The sequence below is a fragment of the Salmo salar genome, chromosome ssa10, assembly GCF_905237065.1.
Source record: "Salmo salar chromosome ssa10, Ssal_v3.1, whole genome shotgun sequence".
Lineage (NCBI taxonomy): Eukaryota > Metazoa > Chordata > Actinopteri > Salmoniformes > Salmonidae > Salmo > Salmo salar.
This window is the reverse complement of record NC_059451.1, coordinates 83,605,947-83,618,804: the sequence shown is the minus strand read 5'-3', so window position 1 is coordinate 83,618,804 and position 12,858 is coordinate 83,605,947. Positions and strand designations below refer to the sequence as shown.

Genomic DNA, 12,858 nt, shown 5'->3' with positions numbered 1-12,858 from the left:
ATATTGAAGATATTGGAAGAACTGTCCACATTTAGTTTTTGCAAGCCAACAAAATGAGTAGGCCTAACGAACAGCAATCTGTCAATCTACTATTCCCCCATAGTACAAAAGTCGACCTATTCTATTCTGTGAGAGAAATAAATATTCCAAACATAGTCTGGAACAGTTGTGAGATGAGATGGATCACAAATGAATACAACCACTAGCATCAAAATACCTGTTTTATGTAATGTGGCTGACGCAACATATCAGAATATTTAGCTTAAAATGTTGATAAACTATTAGGCTATTTCTTCACATTATAAGTGTAGCAATGCGCACATGGCAGTAGGCTATAAGCAACAGATGTTCCATTAGTAGGAAAACACCATTATCAAAAGTGACCGCAAATGTGATTATTCATGTAATGCTTTTATTATAAAGATGCATTTTTATGGTGAAAATGATCTTCCCCAAACTTGAAACTCAAACGCTGTTTATGTATGCCAGTTAGGCTTTAAACCCCTTGGAAAGCTGATTGATATGCTTAATTTTAAGAAGTTGTTTAGCCACTTTAGTTGTGATACAAACCTTATCAAAACATATAGGCCTATGGGCTAGGCTACATGAGATGTGCGACTATGATTAGAAAAAGTCGCAAAATAAAATTATGTTTCTTATGCTGGGCATCATTTACAAGTGATAGTATATAATTCACAAGTGATAGGCTAATATTGTCACCCATCAGACTATTCTTGAATTAATCTTGTCTTTACACATACGAAATTTGTTTTGATATAGAATGGACCATTATCATGCACCTGTCTTGAATCTGGGGCAGCGGGAAAAAATACATTTCATCTATGCATGTAAATAGCGAATGAAGAATGCTTTTCCCGTGGTTCATTTTCATGGCAACCAAGTAGGCTATACTCCTGTTGTAAAGATAAACAATGTGCTTAATATTAGGAAAGTAGATAAATAAATATAGTAGGCCTAGCCTATAGAAAGCTGATGGGATCCTCCTCTTTTTAGTAGAGGCCATCACTCTGTTTTCTCGTGCAATTGCATAGCCTATAGAAATGTTGAGCAACATGAGCTCATGGGCTCTCATGAAGTGTTTGATTAGATTTTTGAACATATCTACATTGATGTCAGAGTGATTAGAGGGACAATAGAGTGCTGAGTACCAGGCAGTTAGTAAGTTTGGAAGGCTACTAATGACCACAGCAGCATCAGAGCTTGGAAAAGCCTAATTACCGTGACTAAACGGTCACGTGGAATTTGACTGCCTTCATGACTTGTGACCGCCGATGTGGCAGTAATACGGTCACCGCAACAGCCCTATCCAATTCTCCAGTGTCCAGTGTTTTCGTTCTTTAGTTCACTGCAACAGCAGTTTCTTGTTTTTTTACTGAAAGAAGTGGAACTCTGTAAGGTCGTTGGCTGCCATACCCCATTCGTGTCAAGGTACGACGAGTTGTGCATTCTTTTATGGGTCTTTGGGCACCAATGTTGCACTGGACTGTCAATTGACTAACTGTCTTTTGCTCTGCACAATTCATGTCAGCCTCCTTTGTCCTTTTTCATCAATGGCCAGTTTTCGACCACTGGCCTGACGTTGGCTGGATGTTATTTGTGTGGTGGATCATTCTTGATACACGGGAGAAACTGTTGAGAGTGAAAAACCCAGCAGCGTCGCAGTTCTTGACACAAACTGGTGCGCTTGGCACCTACAACCATACCCTGTTCAAATATTCTATATTTTGTCTTGCCCATTCACCCTCTGAATGGCACTCATACACAATCCATGTCTCAATTGTCTTAAGGCTTCAAAATCTTTCTTTAACCTGTCTCCTCCCCTTCATCTACACTGATTAAAGTGTATTTAACAAGTGACATCAATAAGGAATCATAGCTTTCTCCTGGATTTACCTGGGCAGTCTATGTCATGGAAAGAGCAGGTGTTTCTAATGTGTTGTACATTCAGTGTAAATATGTTATGTGTGTGTTGGAGTGTCAGTGTGTGTGAGTGTGTAGATGCCTGAGAGTGTGCATAAAGACAATGCAAAATCTAAATAAAATACAAGGGTCAACTCAGATAGGCTGTGCAGCCATATTGTTAGCTATTTAGCAGTCTTATGGCAGGGAAAGACGCTTTTCAGGAGCCTGCTGGTGTCAGACTTGATGCACCGGTGCCTCATGCCTTGCGGAAGCAGAGAGAACAGTCTATGGCTTGGGTGGCTGGAGTCTTTAACGATTTTCAGGCCTTCCTTTCACACCACCTGATATAGATTCCCTGGGCACCGGCCGCACCTCTCTGATTCAGAGGTTGGGTTAAATGTGGAAGACACATTTCAGTTGAAGGCATTCAGTTGTACAACTGACTAGGTATCCCCCTTTCCCCAATACATGTTAGAATCACCTTTGGCAGCAATTACAGCTGTTAGTCTTTCTGGTTAAGTCTCTAAGAGACTGGATTGTAAAAATTCTTCAAGCTCTGTCAAATTGGTTGTTGATCATTGCTAGACAGCAAGGTCTTGCCATAGATTTTCAAGACGATTTATGTCAAAACTGTAACTAGGCTACTCCGGAACATTCAATGTTGTCTTGGTAAGCAAATCCACTGTATTTGACCTTGTGTTTTAGCTTATTGTCCTGCTGAAAGTAGAATTTGTCTGCCAGTGTTGGAAAGCAGACTGAACCAGGTTTTCCTCTAGGATTTAGCCTGTGCTATTCCATTTCTTTTTATATATAAAAAAACCTCCCTAGTCCTTGCCAATGACAAGCATACCCATAATATGATGCACCCACCACCATGCAGAGTGGTACTCAGTGATGTGTTTTGTTGGATTTGCCCCAAACATAACACTTTGTATTCAGGACATGAAGTACATTTCTTTGCCAATGTATTTGCTGTTTTTCTTTAGTGCCTTATTGCAAACAGGATGCATGTTTTGAAATATTTTTATTCGGTAAAGGCTTCCTTCTTTTCATTCTGTCATTTAGGTTAGTATTGTGGAGTAACTACAATGCTGTTGATCCATCATCAGTTTTTAACCTATCACAGCCATTAAACTCTGTAACTGTTTTAAAGTCACCACTGGCCTCATGATGAAATCCCTGAGCAGTTTCCTTCATCTCCAGTAACTGAGTTGGGAAGGATGCCTCTATCTTTGTAGTATTTGGGTGTTATGATACACCATCCAAGTGTAATTAATAATTTCACTATGCTCAAAGGGATATTCAATGTCTTTTTTTTATTTACCCATCTACTGTTAGGTCCCGTTCTTTGCAAGGCATTGGAAACCCTCCCTAGTCTGTGTGGTTGAATCTGTGTTTGAATCTGCCCACCCACTGGAGAGCCAGGCCCAGACAATCAGAATTCGTTTTTTCCCTCATAAGGGCTTTAATACAGACAAAAATACTCCTCAGTTTCATCAGCTGTCTGGGTGGCTGGTCTTAGACAACATGTAGGTCCTGGGCTGGCGTGGTTACACGTGGTCTGCGGTTGTCAGGCCGGTTGGAGATACTGCAAAATTCACTAAAACAATGTTGGAGGCGACATATGGTAGGAGATAGACATTCCTGCAGTCAGCATGTAAATTCCTCAAAACTTGAGCCATCTGTGGCATTGTGTTGCCACAAACTGCTCATTTTAGGTGCACAAGATGCACCTGTGTAATGATAATGCTGTTTAATTAGCTTCTTGATATGCCACACCTGTCAGGTGGATGGATTATCTTGGCAAAGGAGAAATGCTCACTAACAGGGATTTGAACCCCAAAAAATATGAATCTAGGTGGGTGAGGGCAGAGTGGAGTGCAATTGAGATTGTGTTCTACCAGAACTCACATCCCAGACACCCTAGACCCACTCCAATTTGCATACCACCCAATAGATCCATAGATGACACAATCTCAATTGCGCTCCAACCTGCCCTCACCCACCTAGATCAATATAGATTTTTTTACATCCCTTTTACTCGCATCCCAACCAGAAGCCATGGATAACAGGCAACATCCGCACCGAGCTAAAGGCTAGAGCTGCCGCTTTCAAGGAGTGGGACACTAATCCAGACTCATAAGAAACACTGCTACGCCCTCAGATGAACCATCAAATAGGCAAAGCGTCAATACAGGACTAAGATTGAATCCTACAACACCGGCTCTGAGGCTTGACGGATGTGGCAGGTCTCGAAAACTATTATGGACTACAAAGGGAAACCCAGCCGTGAGCTGCCCAGTGATGCGAGCCGACAGTACCAGATGAGCTAAATGCCTTTTATGCTTGCATCGAGGAAAGCAACACTGAAACATGTATGAGAGCACCAGCTGTTTCTGGACAACTGTGTGATCACACTCTCCATAACCGATGTGAGCAAGACCTTTAAACAGGTCAACATTCACAAAGCCACGGGGCCTGATGGATTACCAGGACATGTACTCAAAGCATGCGCGGACCAACTGGCAAGTGTCTTCACTGACATTTTCAACCTCTGGTCTTCCTGATGGGCCGCCCCCAGGTGGTGAGGGTATGTAACAACACATCTGCCACGCTGATCCTCAACACTGGAGCTCCCCAGGGGTGCGTGCTCAGTCCCCTCCTGTACTCCCTGTTCACCCACGATCGCATGGCCAGGCATGTCTCCAACACCATCATTAAGTTTGCAGATGACACAACAGTGGTAGGCCTGATCACCGACAACGACGAGGCAGCCTATATGGAGGAAGTCAGAGACCTGGCCGGGTGGTGCCAGAATAACAACCTATCCCTCAACGTAACCAAGACTAAGGACATTATTGTGGACTACAGTAAAAGGAGGACCGAGCACGCCCCCATTATCATTGACGGGGCTGTACAGTCATGGCCAAAAGTTTTGAGAATGCAAATGAACTGAATCCCCCAAAAAACATTTCCACTGCATGTGGAAATCCCCTGCCACAAGAGGACCAGCTGACATCATGTCAGTGATTCTCTCGTTAACACAGGTGTGAGTGTTGACGAGGACCAGGCTGGAGATCACTCTGATGCTCTCATGCTGATTGGATTCGAATAACAGACTGGAAGCTTCAAAAGGAGGGTGGTGCTTGGAATCATTGCTCTTCCTCTGTCAATCATGGTTACCTGCAAGGAAACACGTGCCGTCATCATTGCTTTGCACAAAAAGGGCTTCACAGGCAAGGATTTATCAACCATTTATCGGATCATCAAGAACTTCACGGAGAGCGGTTCAGTTGTTGTGTAGAAGGCTTCAGGGCGCCCAAGAAAGTCCAGCAAGCACCAGGACTGTCTCCTAAAGTTGATTCAGCTGCGGGATCGGGGCACCACCAGTACAGAGCTTGCTCAGGAATGGCAGCAGGCAGGTGGGAGTGCATCTGGCACACCCAGTGAGGCGAAGATTTTGTAAGATGGCCTGGTGTCAAGAAGGGCAGCAAAGAAGCCACTTCTCTCCAGGAAAAACATCAGGGACAGACTGATATTCTGTAATAGGTACAGGGATTGGACTGCTGAGGACTGGGGTAAAGTCATTTTCTCTGATGAATCCCCTTTCCGATTGTTTGGGGCATCCTGAAAAAAGCTTGTCCGGAGAAGACAAGGTGAGCGCTACCATCAGTCCTGTGTCATGCCAACAGTAAACCCTCAAGAGGTTCTACAGCTGCAACATCGAGAGCATCCTGACTGGTTGCATCACTGCCTGGTACGGCAATTGCTCGGCCTCTGACCACAAGGCACTACAGAGGGTAGTGCGTACGGCCCAGTACATCACTGGGGCTAAGCTGCCTGCCATCCAGGACCTCTACACCAGGCAGTGTCAGAGGAAGGCCCTAAAAATTGTCAAAGACCCCAGCCACCCCAGTCATAGACTGTTCTCTCTACTACCGCATGGCAAGCGGTATCGGAGTGCCAAGTCTAGGACAAAAAGGCTTCTCAGCAGTTTTTACCCCAAAGCCATAAGACTCCTGAACGTAATAAAATGGCTACCCGGACTATTTGCATTGTGTGCCCCCCCAACCCCTCTTTTTACGCTGCTGCCACTCTCTGTTTATCATATATGCATCACTTTAACCATATCTACATGTACATACTACCTCAATCAGCCTGACTAACCGGTGTCTGTATGTAGCCTCACTACTTCTATAGCCTCGCTACTGTATATAGCCTGTCTTTTTACTGTTGTTTTATTTCTTTACCTACCTATTGTTCACCTAATACCTTTTTTGCACTATTGGTTAGAACCTGTAAGTAAACATTTTACTGTTAGGTCTACACCTGTTGTATTCAGCGCACGTGACAAATAAACTTTGATTTGATTTTATTATGTTTTTACTTTTCTTAACTCTATTTTTTTAACTGCATTGTTGGTTAAGGGCTTGTAAGTAAGCATTTGATTTACAGGGTGGTCCAGTTCTTGGGAACAAGAATGATCAGCAGTGTAAAAAGTACCAGAAAGTCATACACGAGTAAAAGTAAAGATACTGTGGAAGGACCACCAGGAGGCAGGCTGTGTCCACTGACAGTATCCCAGCCCAGCACGTGAGTACAGGGGATCAGAGGCAGTTAAGCACACCTGGCAGCACTAACAACCTATTCTCTTCCTCCTACATAAGATACAGGAGAACCAGAGGAAACTAGTGGGAAAAGGAGGTGTTGATTCTCCAAACAGATGACTTACCTGACAGACGACAGAAGAAAGGAACGGACTACCTCACGGGAATGGCAAACACTGATTCTCACCACCACCAGAAATGAGCTATCCAACGTATAGTTAAGACGGTGACACACCCGTGATTTATGCTATAAAAAAGTTACTCACCTTGTTTTCCTAATTCCTGTAAAGAAGAAGATTTGTGTTATTCTTGTGAGATCTTCCTTGGTTGTGTGGGCATGTGGGAGAAGAAAAGATACCTCAATAGAGAACTTTGTTCTATGACAAAACCTGCTCCCGACTTGTTTATTCCACCTTTCCGCTTTAGAGCAACAGACAAAATATTTGGTCCTCTCACAATACATTCAAGATACCTAAAAGTAAAAGTGAAAGTCACCCTGTAAAATACTACTTAAAAGTATTTAGTTTTAAATATACTTAAGTATCAAAAGTTAATGTAATTGCAAAGATAATTTCAAATTGCTTATATTAAGCAAACCAGATGGCACAATTGTATTACTTTTGGGTGTAAGGGGAAATGTATGGAGTAAAAAGTAAGTTATTCTCTTTAGGAATGTAGTAAAGTAAAAGTAATCAAAAATATAAATAGTAAAGTAAAGTACAGATACCCCCAAAAACTACTTTAGTAGTACTTAAAAATATTTTTACTTAAGTACTTTACACCACTGGGAATGATGGTAGTCATCTTAAAATGTGGGAATTACAGACTGGAACAAGGAGAGGTTGAAAATTACCATGTACAGTATATACCTGCCAGCTGATCTGTGCATGCTTTGAGAGCGCCCTGGAATACCATCTGGCCCCGCGACCTTGTGAGTGTTGACCAGATTAAAGACCTTACTCATGACGGCCTCGGAGAGCGAGATCACCCAGTCCTCTGTTTCGGTGGGGTACCTCACGCACGGTACGGTGTTGTTACTGTTAAAGCATGCATAAAATATGTAGAGTTCGTCTGGTAGAGAGGCAACGTTGGGCAGATCATGGATGGGTCTTTGTAATCCGTAATGGACTGTAGCCCCTGCCACATGCGACGGGCGTCGTACCCTGTGTAATATGAATCCACTTTATTCGTATATTGTCCTTTTGCTCCTTTGATGACTCTGCGGAGGTCGTAGGGAGAATTATTGTACTTGTTCCTGTCCTGAGCCTCAAGGTTGCTTGTGAGGGCCCTGTGTGTGGTAGCCCTTTCCTTTAGCTTAGCTTCAACCTCTGTGTTAATTGGGGTTAATTGGGGAGGCAGCGAACCTTCACTATGGGGATAACCCCCTCTCCCTCTCAATTTCCCTAACTCTACTGTCCTGTCCTCTGTGAATGGAGAATGCATCGAGTTGGATAGCCATAGGGGGTATTTTGTCTGAAAGCCATGTTTCACCGAAAGCAGTTCCCTTCGCTTTAATCTTGCTAGGATTCCCCCACTCTTTCCTCTATAACAGTGGGGATTTCTCTTGGGCACTCCAAAAATTGGGTCGGAATTGCAGAAAGAGCCCAGGATGATGAGTTGAAGATTAAGCCAGAATTGGGGTAAATAACTGTTGATCTGATGTTAAGAAGTTGTTGTTAGTTATAACAAATGATAGCGGATACATTTCGTGAAATTAAAGTAAAATTAAAAGCCAAAATCATCACAAAATAGCAAAGCTGGGTCAGAACTCACAAAACAGCTTTGGGTCAGACCTTGCAGTACAGCGCCATCTTAGTCCGAGGAAAATGAAAGATGGATAAAGAAGGAGGAAGGGAGTCGGGGAGAGTGAACAAGGGACTGTATGGTGCCTGATAATATGCTGAGGGTTAGGTCAACAGGCGTATGTGGATGGCTGGCCCACACCCCCTCCGATGTTACGTTTTAACACACACACTAACATACACACACTGTGGTCCTGAGATCAAGGTGGGGCCTGGTCAGGGGTCCTGAACACAGACCTAAACACACACACACACAACAAATATGTCCTTGCAAAAGGGTGAGAATGATTTGCAGGACAGGAATGCAGTGAAACTTCTACCTCCCTTCAGGGTGTGGAGCGCTGTCTGTTTTATTATTCCTCCCTGACAAGCACCTACCAGCTCTGCCTGCTGTTCAGTACCTTACTACTTTGCCCATCATTGACTCTGCTAGTCGCAGAAGCGCCGCAGGCGAATAGGCAGTGCGAACATTGCTTGGATTATATTGCCAGCTATTTGCTATGGGGGGGAACTGCCACAGCATACATTTTAAGAGCACAAAGTAAATGGGGCGTACTCGGGTGCTTAAATGTGCGCTCAGTCAGAACTTACGCCAGATGGTCTACTTCCGCACGTGAGACTAGATCTGCTCTATCAAGTAAAGATGGTGCTAAAGCAAAAATCACATTGTAATTAACTTGTAAATACATTATCATAACAGTCATGGAAGCTTGGTACCTGATAAACCAGACATCTACATCCAACAAGAGTTGAAGGACAGAGGGATACACTAGCTAGAGGGATACACTAGCTAGAGGGATATACTAGCTTGAGGGATATACTAGCTTGAGGGATACACTAGCTAGAAGGATACACTAGCTAGAGGGATAGACTAGCTAGAGGGATAGACTAGCTAGAGGGATATACTAGCTAGAGGGATATACTAGCTAGAACCTTCTTATCGTGGATCTGGTAGGACAAAAAAGCATGACTGTGGCTGGCCAATTGTATTGTTTCCTGCGGTGTTCATAATGTTCTATTGTAGGTGACAGGGCAACATGCTATGGGGACTAATACAGTATAACACCTGGTGTATCACAAAGCATGGTCAAATTAATTTGCCAACTACAGTAATTTTGAGAAACATTGAGAAATTGTTTGGTAATTTTGTTTGTCAAATTAACTAGTTGAACAATAACTGGAATAATTTTTTAACTGGCTAGTGCATCATGCTTTGTGACATTATGTGTTAGCTATCCCTACTTAGATCATGTATTTTTACTTATTGCATCTGCATGCTTGTTGCGTTCTCCTTGGTGCGCTCATCTGTGAGCTGTCTGCTCCTTCTAAATAGTATCATCTAATCTGTTCAAAACAGTGGCAGAATGTGCAGCAGTGATCATTCTGGGTTTAAATGCAAAAGTGAAATAGGTGTATTTATGCTCTTGTTCAAATGCACAGATCACTTTATATATCTTCTCAAAGTAACTACCAGCAGTTCGAAAACTTGGCATCACATTTCTGTCATGCTGCTTTGTTGACAACTCCAACCACCACCACCCTACACCCTTACAGCCGCTATTCAATGCATTCTACATGTAAGCACTTGCGGAAGCATAGACATAGGCCGTTAAACTCAGACTAGTAGTCTAACATAATAAAGTTAAAGTATGATATTCTGTTCTTTTGAAATAAAATGTACATATGTTTTAAACGTTTCTAAAGACCTGCCTTTTCAAAATAATAATGTATTTATTTGTGAAGGTGTATAACACTTGAATTGTGGTGTTTTGTGTTTTTTTGTTTTTACATATAGCCTTCAGTAACATAAATGAATGAACATTTTATTTCGTATTCTAATGGTAGGCCTACCCAAAACCTTCATAAACACATCCAAACAGTGGTGATTTTTGCATGTAAATCTTGGTGGGGCAAACTCATGTCACAGCTGTCGTGGAAGAGAGAATGGGACCAAGGCGCAGCGGGTTGCGTGCTCAACATATTTATTAAATAAAATGAGAACACCACGGAAAAACAATAAACAAACTAACGACAGGAACAGAGAAGCAGGCTCAACAAAAGCAGTGCTCTCAAACATAGACCAGTGACCAAAAAAAACCGTAATACATAAATAAACTAACCTCTGCCACGTCCTGACCAAACTACAATAACAAAATATCCTCTATACTGGTCAGGACGTGACAGTACCCCCCACCCCAAAGGTGCAGACCCCGGATGCACCTACACAAAACACAGAAAACCCCCAAAACAAACAGAAAAATCCCCCTTAAACTAAAGGGAGGGAAGGGAGGGTGGCTGCCGTCAACGACGGCACTGTGCTACACCCCCCCTCCCCAACCCACCTATATAGGAGGCGGCTCAGGTGCGGGACGTGGACTCCGCTCAACCCTCGACGTTGCCCACTTAGGTGGTGCCCCTGGCCGCGCCGGAGGACTGGTGGGCGACCCTGACTTCGCCCAGGTGGCGGGCGATTCTTGCTGCGCCCGGCTGGCGGGCGTCTCTGGCTGCGCCCGGCTGGCGGGCGACCCTTGTTGCGCCCGGCTGGCGGACGACCCTGGCTGCGCCCGGCTGGCGGGCGGCGATGGCTGCGCCCGGCTAGCGGGTGTCCCTTGCTGCGCCCGGCTGGCGGGCGGGCGGTGATGGCTGCGCCCGGCTGGCGGACGACTCTGGCAGCTCCGGGCAGGCGGGCCGCTCTGGCGGCTCCGGGCAGGCGGGCCGCTCTGGCGGCTCCGGGCAGGCGGGCCGCTCTGGCGGCTCCGGGCAGGCGGGCCGCTCTGGCGGCTCCTGACTGGCGGGCGGCTCTGGTGGCTCCTGACTGGCGGGCGGCTCTGGCGGCTCCTGACTGGCGGGCGGCTCTGGCGGCTCCTGACTGGCGGGCGGCTCTGGCGGCTCCTGACTGGCGAGGCTGGGCTGACGCACTAGAAGCCTGATGCGTGGGGCTGGTACAGGATGTGCCAGTCTGGGCACACGCACCTCAGGGCTAGTGCGGGGAGCTGGAACAGGCCGAGTCGGACTGGGTTGACGCACTGGACCGTAGAGGCGCACTGGCGATCTCGAGCGCAGGACTGGCATCACCCCTACTGGCTGGATGCTCACTTTCCCCTGGCACATGCGGGGTGCTGGTACTGCGCGCACTGGCCTGAAAATGCTCGGCCTCGCCACCGTACCCATCACCCCAAAGCACGGGACCTGTCCAGTTTGTCTCTGCCCAAAAAGGGTACGGGGAGCTGGCCTGGGGCTCCATCCTCGCCCCGCCAAACTGCCCATGTGCCTGCCTCTCGGGCTCCCTTACCGTGTTCCCCGGTCCTCGCCAGATTTCCTCCACTGCTTGGTCCTGTTGTGGTGGGTAGTTCTGTCACAGCTGTCGTGGAAGAGAGAATGGGACCAAGGTGCAGCGGGTTGCGTGCTCAACATATTTATTAAATAAAATGAGAACACCACGGAAAAACAATAAACAAACTAACGACAGGAACCGAGAAGCAGGCTCAACAAAAGCAGTGCTCTCAAACATAGACCAGTGACCAAAAAAAACTTAATACATAAATAAACTACCCTCTGCCACGTCCTGACCAAACTACAATAACAAAATATCCTCTATACTGGTCAGGATGTGGCAACTCATCATATATTTTTTAGATGCATGCCAGCAAAGCCACTACTACACAACACAACACTAAACAATACATTAATTGCACTATAAAGGTGACAAACTGTGCCCACAAACTGTTAGGGCCTACATAAAGCTGTCCCAACAGAAAAGCTTTCTTTTCAGTACCATGGACTGAATCCTTACCACCACTACACCTATCTATCAGTGGAGCCTTGTCTGGCAGCGAAACAGTTCATTCAGCCTCATTGCTGAATTAACTGCCTTTAAAAAAAACATAGCTGATATGGCTGACTTGCTTAAACAAATGTGGTTTCTATTGACAATTGAGATGTACAAACTATAGCATAAGGGAACGATGAGTGGATTAGAAGCAATCCGTAATTTCGATTAAGACATTAACCTCTCTAGGGTCGGCGGGACGAAATCGTCCCACCTACGTAACAGCCAGTGGAATCCTGTGGCGCGTTATTCAAATACCTTAGAAATGATATTACTTCAATTTCTCAAACATATGACTATTTTCCACAATTTTAAAGACAAGACTCTCGTTAATCTAACCACACTGTCCGATTTCAAAAAGGCTTTACAACGAAAGCAAAACATTAGATTATGTCAGCAGAGTACCAAGCCAGAAATAATCAGACACCAATTTTTCAAGCTAGCATATAATGTCACATAAATCCAAACCACAGCTAAATGCAGCACTAACCTTTGATGATCTTCATCAGATGACACACCTAGGACATTATGTTATACAATACATGCATGTTTTGTTCAATCAAGTTCATATTTATATCAAAAACCAGCTTTTTACATTAGCATGTGACGTTCAGAACTAGCAAACTTCCGGTGAATTTAATACAAATTTACTAAATTACACACGATAAACGTTCACAAAAAGCATAACAATTATTTT

At 44.6% G+C, this 12,858-nt stretch overlaps 1 protein-coding gene across 1 annotated transcript in view; it reads right to left on the bottom strand.

The window, feature by feature from the left end:
• Positions 1-6,952, bottom strand: part of LOC106560924 (anoctamin-10-like) — a 38,101-nt gene extending 31,149 nt beyond the window's left edge. Inside the window, exon 1 of the mRNA XM_045688141.1 lies at positions 6,797-6,952. The gene's annotated coding sequence lies outside the window, so the exon portion shown is untranslated. The remainder of the gene's footprint in view (positions 1-6,796) is intronic.
• Positions 6,953-12,858: the final 5,906 nt, after the last annotated feature.